Below are 13,220 nucleotides of genomic sequence, written 5' to 3'. Positions count from 1 at the left end.
GACCGTGTTGAGCCACACAACGACAAAGATGCTGTGTATCTTTGTATCTTTGTATCTTTGCATTTTTTTATCTTTGTATCTGGCCCGTGTGAACGCACCATCACTGTTGTACCTGTACCTGTGTTCATATTATGCCCATATATGGACATCTCTGTATCTGTCTCTACCTGTCTACCTGTCTACATGTCTGTCTGTCTGTCTGTCTGTCTGTCTGTCTGCCTGTCTGTCTGTCTGTCTGTCTGTCTGTCTGTCTGTCTGTCTGTCTGTCTGTCTGTCTGTCTGTCTGTCTGTCTGTCTGTCTGTCTGTCTGTCTTTGTTCCTATTATGCCCATATATGGCAATACCTGATGTCATCAGTATATACCCCTGTGGTTCTCAAACTTTTACATTTTGAAGGAACGGGTCCATTTGGCTCCATTTGTACACTGTCAGAGTTACACACTTGTAAGGGTCAAATATTTTATTCCGAACGTTTACTTGTAAACAGAGTATTTCTACATTGCAGTATTGGAGGTTTGGTGTAAAGGGAAAAAAGGTAGATATGTCAATGTATTACCCCCCATGGTTTTATGTGGTATTTAACCTTATAGATCCGTACATTTCACATCCGTACACTTTCAAACATTCTGATAGACGAACGAAATGAACGCAGAGTACAGACTGAGAGCCTCTGTTCCGCATCCATATCCATACTTTTAACATTGAGTTATAAATGGGTCTTTAGCCCATTAAGACCGGGAAAGCATCAGTGTCATTTTAGATTTCAGCTAAAAAAGTATTATTTTATTCTTTGGCTACTCAAAAATAGTGAAGATTTGTGAAAATCTTTGATATATACATAATTTTAAAGCGAACATTTTTAACTCAAATCTTTGCTTCTGGGGGTCCCTGGAACAAAATATTTTGAGATGGGGGTCCGCGGCCAAATAAATTTAATTTTAGGAGTCCTTGACATGAAAAAGTTTGAGCACCACTGATATAGAAACATACGTTTTTCATAAAACTGTTAGGATTTAGAAGACATTTGTAGAATCAGCCTCAGGTCTTAATGGGTTAGACAAGCGTCGGTGTTTCAGTCGTCCTTCTTTGTGTGGGTCTGGCGTTTGCGGCCGCCGGCGGTACGGCGATGAGGGGCCGAGACGACATACTCCTGGGCGAAGTCTGGATGCCATTCCATGAAGGCACAGAGCCGATCGCACGTGAACCTCCCCGTGTTCTCCGGGTCCAGCGCCGCGAAGAGAGTGGAGAAGTCCAACTCTGCCACGCCTAACGCCGTCTTCAGTATGGTGTCCAGGTCCTCCTGCGCTACCGCCCCATCCTCCCGGGACTCGTACATCCGGAAGGCCAATCCCAGGGTTTCCCTGGATCTCGACGGTCGGCACACGACGGACAGCGCGATCACGTACCGCCTGAAGTCGATGCGTCCCCCCCCCCCCCCCGCGGGGGTCCAACAACAGCCCGTGGACCTGTGAGAGCGTGTCCGTGACGGGGAGGTCGAGGTACCGCGCCAGGTCCTCCAGGCCCATCGCCGTGTCTTCACGCAGATTCCTGGCTCTGCTGGCCTGGCGCCGAAGCGCCTCATCGGTCATCTCGGAGGTTCTCAGACCCAGGTGATTGACCAGCCTGTTGAAGTCCAGCAGGACGCTGTTGGCCGGGACACGTAGGGGGCCCCGCGACGCGCTCAGCTGGCAGTCCTCCATGGACAGGTCCGTTAGCGGCAGCGCCTCGGCCATGATCCGCCTGACGTTGTGGGCGAACAGAGCGGGGTCGCTCTTCTCCTCCTCCGAAGGAGCGTAGACGGACAGATAGTCCATCTCCACGGGATTGTGCGGCTGGCACAGAGTGAGCCACAAGACCTTGAACACTCCGGGACCTCGCCACGTCCACGTCACGGTGTCCAGTTTGTTCGGGAAGCGCAGCACCACCGGCTGAACGGGGACCCCCGGTATGAAGGCGCCGGGTTTGAAGCGGATCAGGCCCGATCTGTTTGTGCACGTCGCCTCCGGGAAAATCATGATCTGAGGCCACTCTCCCCCGGAACGAACCCTCCGTTTGATCTCGTCCACGGTCTTCCTCCGCGAGTCCTGGTCGGACCGGGACACGAAGACGGGCCTGATGAAGTTGAGTATGGTGCCTAGGACCGGGATGCTGTCCAGCTCCAGCTTGACGACGACGGAGCCCCGGCTCACCGTGATGGGAATGCAGTCGAAGAAGCTGGAATGCGGCGCCAGGATTAGGATGGGCGCCTCGGATGGTGCGGCCTGTTCCCCTTTCACCTTGATGCGGTGGAAGCCGCAGCAGAACCACATGGCCCGAATGGTGGCCCTCAGACACGCCTCCGTCAGCCTCCGCCACCACGTCTGCGTCTCCACGGCGAGCCGGGAGCGTCCCAGCGAGGCGGCGAAGGCGAACAGCCAGGCCAGCAGGATAAAGAAGGCCACCAGTAGGAGGCGCATCGGGAACACCGTCACCGACATCAGTCCGATCCTGAGTTTGTCCGCGAGGGTCAATTCCAATTCGTGGACGAAGGGGTTTCGCGGCGGCGGAGGCCCGTCTCCCGACTCCTCCGAGCCTCCTTGTCCCACATCGACCGCGGGGAACGTCACTGTCGCTGAGGGGCAAAGTCTGCTGTCAACGGGACGAAACCTATGCGGCATTGTTCATGAACCCCCCTGGACATAAACGGTTCATAACATCGTATTTTAGGCTGGAGGAGGTCGGTGGCTGCTTCATCACGTTGCCCAATTATGGAGTTTTTGCCCAAATATGGAGATGACTGACATTATAGTACTGACATCGTGGTACTGACCTCATAGATGACCGACAACATGGACTGTTCTGGTATTCAGCTTGTAGATCATCAGTACTAATGTCAGAATATATAGTCTAGGACCTGGCTAAGATATGTATGCACTTCATTTAGGAGAGAATATCTCAACTGTTCTTGGCTAATATGACCCCAGGGAACAACTTAGGAACTGTGACTAATTCTCTATCCGGGACGAAATACCCGAAAATGACCACGCCCTTTTTAAAATGACCATAACCGGTGCACTACTTCCAACATGGCTCTGTCTGCTAAACCGTTGGAGCTACAGATTTACTGAGGTGCTAAAAATGTTCAGAATACTTATGTTTAGGGAAACATAGTAAAGTGTCAAATTTCGAATTTGATATTTGACAGAACAGCTAACAGCTTTTTCCGCAAATCAATCTAAGAGCACCACATTTGTCCCAGATTTAACCCAGGGCATGCTCTAATGATTTAGCAAGGGCGCCCGAGCCAGCGACCTTCAGGGTCATCATAGTGGCCAAATCCAATATGGCCGCCACCTGACAACATTTTTGGCTATAGCGTTTGAACCACATTTTGAGCTATGAATGCAAACTTGGTGTCTAAATCATGTTTTTTTGACAATTAGAAACATGTTTGAATGCTTATCTTTATGATTTAATCCATCTAGAGGACACTAATTTGATTATCACAAATATGGCCACTATGTTATGAAACAACCAATCTATCTTACAATGTAATTGTATTGAAACAAGAATGATTTAACAGTAGAAACAGAAAATTCCTATGATGATAGGCCTACAGCTACAGCTAATACAGTATGTTCAACAATGCTCAGCATAAAATGTAATACTATATAGTATTACTATTCTATACACCATTGACTAGTATGATATCATACAGTACTATAGTCAAAGGTGTATAGAATTGTTTACAATATGTTTATATCACATTATGGTCTTGGTGTTACAACAGCAACAGCTTTACTGGCAAGATAGGTCCAGTAAGGTTCACACTAGTCATGGAGTCCCAGTACCGGCCCAATTTGAAATCTGGGATATTTTGTTGGACGGAGGTTGTCTGATTCCAATAGGAGCTGGTCTGCAGCAGTTTTTACATGCTGAATCAGTGCAGCTTGGGTGGGAGGAATGTTCTTGAGGGACTGAGAAAATCCACTGTCAGGATTCATCTACTCTGCTGTGGCCACCACGGCTCTTGCCGTACAGTATATGATGATGACCATACTCCAATCTTTGGACATGGAAAGTCGATCTTTTCAGGCTCCAAAGTAAGGGTGACCAGAGTTTCTTTGAGATACCTGCACTCCTTTTCCCATAGTCAGGGAAGGCTGATGTTGGTCAAATGGTACCAGGTCCCTCGAGAACCTTCCTCCCACCTAAGCTGCACTGATTCAGCATGTCAGAACCTGGGAACCGTACTGGACCCATCTTGCAGATGCCAGTAAAACTTGCGCCATCCTCCATTTCTTTCTTTGAAATATGCAAAATGGAGGTCCAGCCACACCCAGTCATAAAGATAAGCATTCCAACATGTTTCTAATTGTCAAAAAACATAATTTAGACACCAAGTTTCCATATTGACCCCTGCCCATGTATGAGCGAAACAGATACAAAGCCTCATGTAAGCCCGACCCCTTGGGTCTGGCAACAAAAAGGGCGTGGTAATTTTCCCTGGGGTCATATTAGCCAAGAACAGTTGATATATTCTCTCCTAAATGAAGTGCATACATATCTTAGCCAAGTCCTACCTAGACTACCTAGAATATGTAGACCAGTCTATGAGGTCAGCAATGTGAAGTCAGAGAGAGAGAGAGAGAGAGAGAGAGAGGCAGTGAGAGAGAGAGAGAGAGAGGCAGAGAGAGAGAGAGAGGCAGAGAGAGAGAGAGAGAGAGAGAGAGAGAGAGAGAGAGAGAGAGAGAGAGAGAGAGGGGCAGAGGGGCAGAGAGGCAGAGAGAGAGAGAGAGATAGAGAGAGAGAGAGAGAGAGAGAGAGAGAGAGAGAGAGAGAGAGAGAGAGAGAGAGAGAGAGAGAGAGGCAGTGAGAGAGAGGCAGTGAGGCAGTGAGGCAGTGAGGCAGTGAGGCAGTGAGAGAGAGGCAGTGAGAGAGAGAGGCAGTGAGAGAGAGAGAGGCAGTGAGAGAGAGGCAGAGAGGCAGTGAGAGAGAGAGAGAGAGAGAGAGAGAGAGAGAGAGAGAGGGGCAGAGAGAGAGAGAGAGAAAGAGAGGCAGTGAGAGAGAGGCAGTGAGAGAGAGAGGCAGCTTTGTTTGTTTGATTAGGGTGCTACTATAAAATGAATTTAATGAATGATAATCGTTTGTCACGCCCACAGGCAAACTGCAGAAGGCAGAGTACATACTGAGCAGACTGATCAACAACAGTGGTGCCACAGGTAGGCTACCTTTGACCACGGTCTTAACCCTTTAAGACCGGGAACACATCCGTGTCATTTTAAGAACTCTTTGGTCTATTCGAAAATAGCAGATACACAAGCTCATAGCGCGGCACCGAGTGCCGCGCTATGAGCTTGTAGATCTGCTATTTTTGGGGGAAAATCGTGAAAATATGTGCAAATCTTTGAATATATATAAATTTTTAACTCAAATCTTTGCTTCTGGGGGTCCCTGGAACAACATATTTTCAGATACAATATTTCAAATACAAAAAAACTGTTAGGATTTAGAAGACATTTGTAGAATCCCCCAGAAGCAATAAGATTTGAGTAAAACATGTCCACGATAAAAATAAATAAATAGCAGATCTACAAGCTCATGGCGCGGAGCTTGTAGATCTGCTATTTTTGAAGAGCCAAAGAAATCTAAAATGGCACAGATGCGTTCCCGGCTTGAATAAGTTAATTGATCGGTGCTATACAGTATTATGTATCGTCAGTAAACATGTATGTTACTTTTCTTCCCCCACATACTAGGTTGTTGGGTGTACCACTCTCAAAGCGACAGGGCCCTCGTGCAGGCAGTCAGCATTCAAGTGCGTGGGCTGATCTTGCAGAAGCTCGGTGCGTTCGTTATCTTTGGGAGACAGTGAGGAAAAAGTGTTTCCCTGTTTGAGTTGACAAATATCACGGTCACATTTTGTTCATAATTATTATATTATAGTGGCGGAAAATGTTATTACATTCTTAACACTGTCTCAGGCCTGTGGTTGGAGGCTGCAGGATTAATATGGGCTTCGCTGGTTGGTTACTACGCTCTCCCTCAACCTGATAAAAAGGTATACTGTCCTGCTACCACCATGGCTACATATAGTATATAGCTACACATTTGTGCTGTTTATTTATTGTTGAGAATGTATTATCTCAGCAGCCCCTCACTTCAAATGTGTTGTGGTTTGTAGATTGTTTTGTTTCTTAGTTAACCTTTACTTTAGAATATGTCCTTCTTTTTAAGAGGCTCCTGTTGTAAATTAGCCTTTCACTAAAAACACTCGTCACTCGTGTTTGTCACATGATGTTAAATAGACAGGAAAGAATACGTACTTGGACTCTACTGGGGGCAATACAGTAAATGCCTTTCTGAGGTATAATAACGTGTTTTGATAACCGTTCTAGTTCACTGACCAGTTTGTTGTGTGTGTGTCTGTGTATTTAATAGGGAATTGGGACATCTCTTGGTGTGTTGGCCAATATATTGGTGTCTATGAATGATGAGGACTTTAATGCGTTTAAGACTAATCCAGACATTGATTTGGTAAGCCTCCTACGAAATTACATTGTGATGTTTTTATTCATTTTACGAAATGTCTTACTGTATATCATATGTGTGTGTGTGTGTGTGTGTGTGTGTGTGTGTGTGTGTGTGTGTGTGTGTGTGTGTGTGTGTGTGTGCGTGCGTGCGTGCGCGTGTGCGTGCGCGCGTGCGTGCGTGCGTTTCTCAGTCTCTCCTTGGGGAGCAAGATCATCGTCTACTCTCTGCAGCCGAGGCTGCTAAAATGGCGGTGGTGAACAGTCAATATGCCTCACTGTACGTCTTGACCAATGTGGTAAGTTGTTTTTTTATTCATCTTTATTTATGCTGGGTACAGTGAGCAGGTTCACTCACAGAGCAACTGGATATTCACTTTCTCACTCACATTTTTCCTGCCCTTACCAGAAATCTTTTGTCCACAAGTGTGCCCCATAAGTTTCCCCCATGCTGCTTTGTGTCAGGGGAAAGTCAATAGCTAATATGAAACATTCATTATTCTCTCTCTGTCTTTCATTCTATCACTCTCCTTGTCCTGTCTGTCTCTCCTGGTCAACCTCTCACTCCTACCTATCTGTCTGTCTCTCTTATCTGTCTTTCTCCAGGCAGCTCAGGGGACCTAGCCTGGTAAACCCCCCTCCCTCCGGAAATCTCATTTGCATTTGGTTTCAGGAAGGAGGGTCTGGGATTGCTCACAGAGTAAAGCTGCCCGAACCACTGCGCATACGAACCAATCAGCGGCTGCTAGGGGCGGGATCATCCAATCACCTGCCTAGTAGCTTGAAAAAATGAAACTCCGTCTGTCATCGATTCTGCGCCCGGAGTCTCAGATGCAAGTACGCTGTGAAACAAAATGTGTGTCGCAAGCTTCTTCCATTTGACGGAGTGAGGTTACAGGGGACCTGCTTGCTATCCTACAGTTTCTCAACAGAGTGCCCCGTCTCCGAGAGGCGCTCCTTCCTCCTGCGTGCGCGAGAGGCCTTTGAGATCGGCCTGAGAGCGAGCTGGTCACCAGCAAACAGGAGCTTCACACCTTCATCAAGGCTGCTTACTCACTGACCGTCGCCAACAGGTGGCTGGGCGGCGCGGCGCCGGACGTGCTGGCACTGGCCACTTTCGCCTGTCAGAAGGCGCTGGGCTGTTTCTACGACTACTGCCGTGCGGATAACCAGGAGAGAGACAGCCTCTGTGCTGAGATCATGCGCCTCATGTCCCAAGTCAAACTCCTGCTACGGGTTGAACCGTTCCCCAATTCCGACAAGGGCTCTTTCATCCCCGATAGCTACAGAAACATTCAAGAAAGGACGGTTCATTTCACTCTGGAGGGTTTCTCCCGGGTGATGGCGAGGTTCCAGAAGTATCACGCGTCACTGTGTGAAGCCGGTCACTCGGACTGTAGGAGGACCAGCGAGAGAAGAGATGGAGCCGGTGTATGTATAACTGCGCTGGGGACGACCGTCAGTACATTGAACGCAGAGTGCACTACTGAATGCCACAGAGCTGCAAAAGACACTCTGGAGGGAGACCTCCAACCGGCACCTTCGTCCATGCTCCGTCCGCTTCAAGAGGACGAGGTCGGCACCACTTTAGGGAGCACCGATGAGCTCTCTTCGTGGCAGAAGTTTTCGTTGAGTAGCTCAGGGTCTCCTCGTCCTAGCAGCAGCAGCGGCTATACAGGGAGCTGTGTTTCTGCCAGGGAAAGTAAAGCTAATGTCTCCGATCAGAGCTGTCTGACCACAGAGGTCAGCGAGGATGGTTCTGGCGGCATGGAAGACTCTATCGACGAGAACAGGAAGCGAGACACAGTCGGGTCCAAAGCTGCCGTCCGTTTTCAGCCGGGCCCAGCCTCCACTGTGCAGCACGCGACATCCGCCTCCAGTCCAGGAAGCGACTCGGATCGGTTTGAATTGTTACAGGCTGCGATAGAGACGGTGGAAACTGACAATGTTGCCGTGGGGTCGGGAAGCAGTGGATCGATGCGGTCCACATCCCAAAGGAATGTCAGAACCGGCAGCTCTCTCAGTGACAGCCTCGGCTCCCATTCGTCGTGGGAGAAACTCTCCCTCAACGCGCACTCTCCCACGAGCGGCATTCTTCATCCAACTGGCTGGTCCAAACCAGACACGGGCCACTGCAGCGACCCACGAAGAGCCAATCAGGCTGTGATGGAGACGCTGGATTATGAAACCAGTGATCCAGCTATTCATCACACAGGCCCCGAATCTGGAGGCTTACCTCCTGGCCAGCCTGAGCCTGACGCTAAGGACCTTCATACAACCAATGGTGTAAATTAACTAAGTACATTTACTCACGTGCTGTACTTAAGTAAAATGTTTTGGTATTTTTACTTTACTGGAGTAATTCCAATTTTCAATACTTTAAATATTGTACTTTTACTCCACTACAATTATTTGAAAACTTTAGTTACTAGTTACTTTGCAGGTATAAATTACTATATCATAAAACATACATTAACCACTTTAGCCCTATTTTATACATAGGCTATTTGAAAGTAGCCGATCTACAAGCTAACAAAATGTTTGAAAATAGCAGATCTACAAGCTCACAACGCGTCGCATCGCGACGCATTGTGAGCTTGTAGATCTGCTATTTTCAAACATTTTAGTACTTTTACTTTTGGTATATTTTGATGCCAACACTTTTGTACTTTTACTCAAGTAACATTTTTGAACACAGGCCTTTTACTTGTAACAGAGTATTTCTACATTGTGCTATTGCTACTATATTACTTAAGTAATATATCTGAGTACTTCTTCCACCACTGCATACAACCCCACAGCCGAGCCTGAGGCGGTCGGCCGGGATCGGCCGGTGTGCCTCGACTGAAACGTCGACAGAGAGCTCGTTTGAGATGCTGGAGGCGAGCGAGACGGGGACGAAGCCCAGCTCGGCAGAGACGCTCAACAATCCCCCTCATGGAAAGAACCCTTCGTGCCAAAGCTGTCTGCAGCAGAGCTTTGCGGGTAGCGTCGACCTCGAGCGACGGTACGTGTTGACGGAGCAGGATCGCCGTGCCCTCCTGGCCGGGGTTTGCCACGACTGTCTGCTAAAGAGGCTGCAGAGTTATGAGACCCAATTCAAGCTCAAAACCTACAGAACTGCCTACAGTAAGTTCTTAATGGATTGTTGTTTCTTGGGTTGTATCTAGGCCTGTCACAATTATTACATAATCGTCTAATCGGAATTATTTTAGATAATCGCAATTATTTTTGCATAATTGTCAAAATTTAAAAAAGCTGAAATTGCAGATCTACAAGATTATGACGCGTTTTAAGCTTGTAGATCTGCTATTTCCGCTATTTTAATCATTTTTTGAAAGTATAAAAATATTAAATAGGGCAGTAATTTATTTGTATATTTAAGTTATTTGTCATATACGTTTTAATTACGCCTAAAAGGCAAACAGAAATGTAATTTTGATTCATGTGTTCAATGCCAAAAACACAATTAAATTGTTAATCGCAATTATTATACTGTATGACTATTAATCGTCAACTTAAATTTTGTAAAAGATGGTCAGGGTTTTGTTTTGTTTGTTTGTTTTTTCAGTTCAATATGGCTGAATAAAATATCATTTCTCACGGACCATGCTATTAACACAAAAATACAGCTGTGAAACAGACCACAGGAAATAAACAAAATTAGCATGAGGAGCCTCTGAGCCTGTGCATACTCCCGTCTTTCTTTCTTGCAACTCCTAGCCACAAATATGTTTTACTTAACAGCTTTACCACATAACCACTTATGCCCTGTTTCAAAAATAGCAAAAAATAGCCTATGTACAAGCCCACAATGCATCTCACCACTTTGTTTGTTTTTCTTCTAAACATTCACCTATACCCAAAATTTGGATGCCAGGTTCAAAGTGGTTGAAACTCTCCTCTGAAACCTGAAATTCTTCTCTGTGAGTGTCAGCAGCCTCTCTGCACCACGCCATTCATTTCTTATGTTGAAACTGATTCATTGCATCACTGCGGTATATCTTCCACAGGTGCCCTTCATCTGAAATTCTCCAGGGCCACGGGGCTGTGGACAGCCAGAGAGACATGCGCGTTCATTGGAGAGCTGATGGGCATGGAGGGCAAGCAGAGGACAACGTTGTGGGTACAGTTTCTGCACCAGGAGGAACGGTTAAGCAGGTAATAGGCATCTACAGCTCAACATACAGTACAATGTACTAACCCATTGAGACCTGAGGCCGATTCTACTAGATGTCTTCTAAAAATACAAAAACTAATCTGAAAAAAACGTATGTTGCAATATCAGTGGTGCTCAATTTCTTTCATCTCAAAGACCCCCAGAATTATATGTATTTGGCCGCCGACACCCATCTCAAAATATTTTGTTCCAGGGCCATCAGAAGCAAAGAATTGTGTTAGAAATGTTCGCTTTAAAATATACTCAACGATTTGCAGAAAGGTTCATGATTTTTCAAAAATATTTTTGAATAGCCTCAAGTGAACGTCGCAACGTTCAGCACGGCAACTCGCTCGCTTTAGCTCGCTCGGTGGTGCTTCACATGGCTCCAGTTTGCTTGAGACTGCGCGCCTCCGACATGGTCCAAAACGTATCAAAGTCAATGGAGGAGATACGAGGCGGAATGTAATGTAATCCGTGCTATTACACAGTGTTGCGTGAGATCGGTTGGTGGTAGAGTTCTGCAACATATTTCATTGATAATCCACAGATTTGACAGTGGTTGCCACTTTATCACCACTCTCCTTTGGGGGTTTGAGTGACATTAATGTCACAAAGTATTATGAAGTGATGTGAAGGATACAATAGGCGCCAGGGGCAGCAGAGCGCTTGCATATGGCTGTTTAACTCCTAGTGTTACATGTCGGCTTGTCTGGAAATCACAATCTATTTCACCTATACAATTCAGCCAAAACAGTCTCCGATTACATTTTTGTCAAGAAATAGGCCATTAGGTCAATTTTAACTAGACCCCATTGTCAAAGGATATCTTGGTTCCTGTTATGGTCTGTGGTGGTCTCTGACCAGCATGATGATGAAACTTCCAAAATTTCCATTTAAATCGTAAGATTAACTTTCTAGGCTAAACACCCCATTTCAATGTCATTTTAATCATGGCTTTGATTCAATTTTCTGGATAGAGATTCATTTTATAAACCGTGATGGAAATGCTTTCGTTGAATAACAGCGACATTTCCTGCTGTCATGCTGAATATTTTCATCACTTGTGATGATGTGCAAATAAGAATGTAATGAAAGGAAATTAACTTTTGTCACATTCGTCCCAACCCATGCGAGTACTTGGGATATGATGTTGCTGAGGGGTGTTAAACTGCATTTCAGCAGTGTGAGCCCTGACCAGTGCAGCTATTGGCTGTCCTTTGAAATATCCTTAAAATGACTGCTGTAAATAATGACGTACCTTCCTTAATAATGAGTTGTGTTGATCAAAAGTGTGTCTAACTCTGAAAGCTTCATCTTGTTTTGTTGTTGTTGTTGTTGTTGTTGTTGTTGTCTTTCCACAGGTTGGGTGACCGCCAACGGTAAAGGGTTGACCTATTTGAAAGACCCCCAGATCCACTCCAACAAGACTCCCAGAGGGCCCTCCAACTTTGCGGACAGGGGCCTCAGGTACTTCCTGGAGGAGCAGCACGGACCAGAGTGCAATGGGATCTGTCAGCTGCTCAAACTGCCCCCGATGTCAAGACTATTACTTTAACTCCTCTGAAAACTGTGGCAGGTGGCGGGGACGTGTGTGTGTGTGTGTGTGTGTGTGTGTGTGTGTGTGTGTGTGTGTGTGTGTGTGTGTGTGTGCGTGTGCGTGTGAGACTTGGCTGGTTAATGATGCTTGAACTTTAAGACCTGGAACGCATCTGTGTCACTTTAGATTTCTTTGGCTATTCAAAAATAGCAGATATACAAGCTCATAGCGCGGCACCGAGTGCCGCGCTTGTAGATCTGCTATTTTTGAAAAATCTCGAAAATATTTTTTTTAGATTTTTTTCAAAAAACTGTTGGGATTTAGAAAACATTTTAAAGAATTGCCTCAGGTCTTAATGGGTTAAAGCAGTGTGCCCTGACCATATGGATGCATCTTCGCCCGTTTCGATTACATGCATGGGTTGCACGCCCCTCGTCCTCTTTACGCTCAGCTTCCTTTGTCTCTATAATGCAATAATTGCCAATTGTAATGTCATTAGCAAAGATATGCTATTCAAAGTAAATTACTTATACTGTAATGCATGCACGCACGCACTCGTGTGCACACAGTGGTGGAAAGTAACTAAGTATATTTACTTAAGTACTGTACTTAAGTACAATTTTGTAAAATAAAAGTGCGGTGGGAGCGCGCCCTTACTAGTTACTTTGCAGATATAAATTATTATATTATTAAACATACATTAAACATTTTAACCCTATTTTATACCTAGGCTATTTGAAAATAGACGATCTATTTTCAAATATTTAGTACTTTTACTTTTGGTACTTTAAGTACATTTTGATGCCAATACTTTTGTACTTTTACTCAAGTACATTTTTAATTCTGGACTTTTACTTGTAAAAGAGTATTTCTATATTGCAGTATTGATACTTTTACTTAAGTAAAGAATTGGAGTACTTTTTCCACCACTGTGTGCACGCATGCATACACACACACACAGACCAATGGAGAGTAGATTCATAGATACATGTCCTTAAACCGTTCACCAATA

General features: G+C 45.7%; 2 pseudogenes across 2 annotated transcripts; one reads left to right on the top strand and one right to left on the bottom strand.

Moving 5' to 3' along the window:
• Positions 1-1,072: 1,072 nt before the first annotated feature.
• Positions 1,073-2,657, bottom strand: LOC308101373 (lysophosphatidylcholine acyltransferase 1-like; annotated as a pseudogene). The gene has a single exon. The product of its transcript is annotated as a lysophosphatidylcholine acyltransferase 1-like (transcript).
• Positions 2,658-2,828: 171 nt separating this feature from the next.
• Positions 2,829-12,390, top strand: LOC308101372 (alpha-protein kinase 1-like; annotated as a pseudogene). The gene is made up of 10 exons (XR_013934989.1): positions 2,829-2,841; positions 5,142-5,201; positions 5,739-5,825; positions 5,964-6,040; positions 6,421-6,516; positions 6,704-6,808; positions 7,408-8,795; positions 9,311-9,638; positions 10,523-10,666; positions 11,946-12,390. The product of XR_013934989.1 is annotated as an alpha-protein kinase 1-like (transcript).
• The last annotated feature ends 830 nt before the right edge of the window (positions 12,391-13,220 follow it).

This window comes from Gymnoscopelus braueri (genome assembly GCF_963280865.1).
Source record: "Gymnoscopelus braueri genome assembly, chromosome: 15".
Taxonomy (NCBI): domain Eukaryota; kingdom Metazoa; phylum Chordata; class Actinopteri; order Myctophiformes; family Myctophidae; genus Gymnoscopelus; species Gymnoscopelus braueri.
The sequence above is the reverse complement of the archived record's forward strand: the minus strand, read 5'-3'. Positions and strand labels throughout refer to the sequence as shown.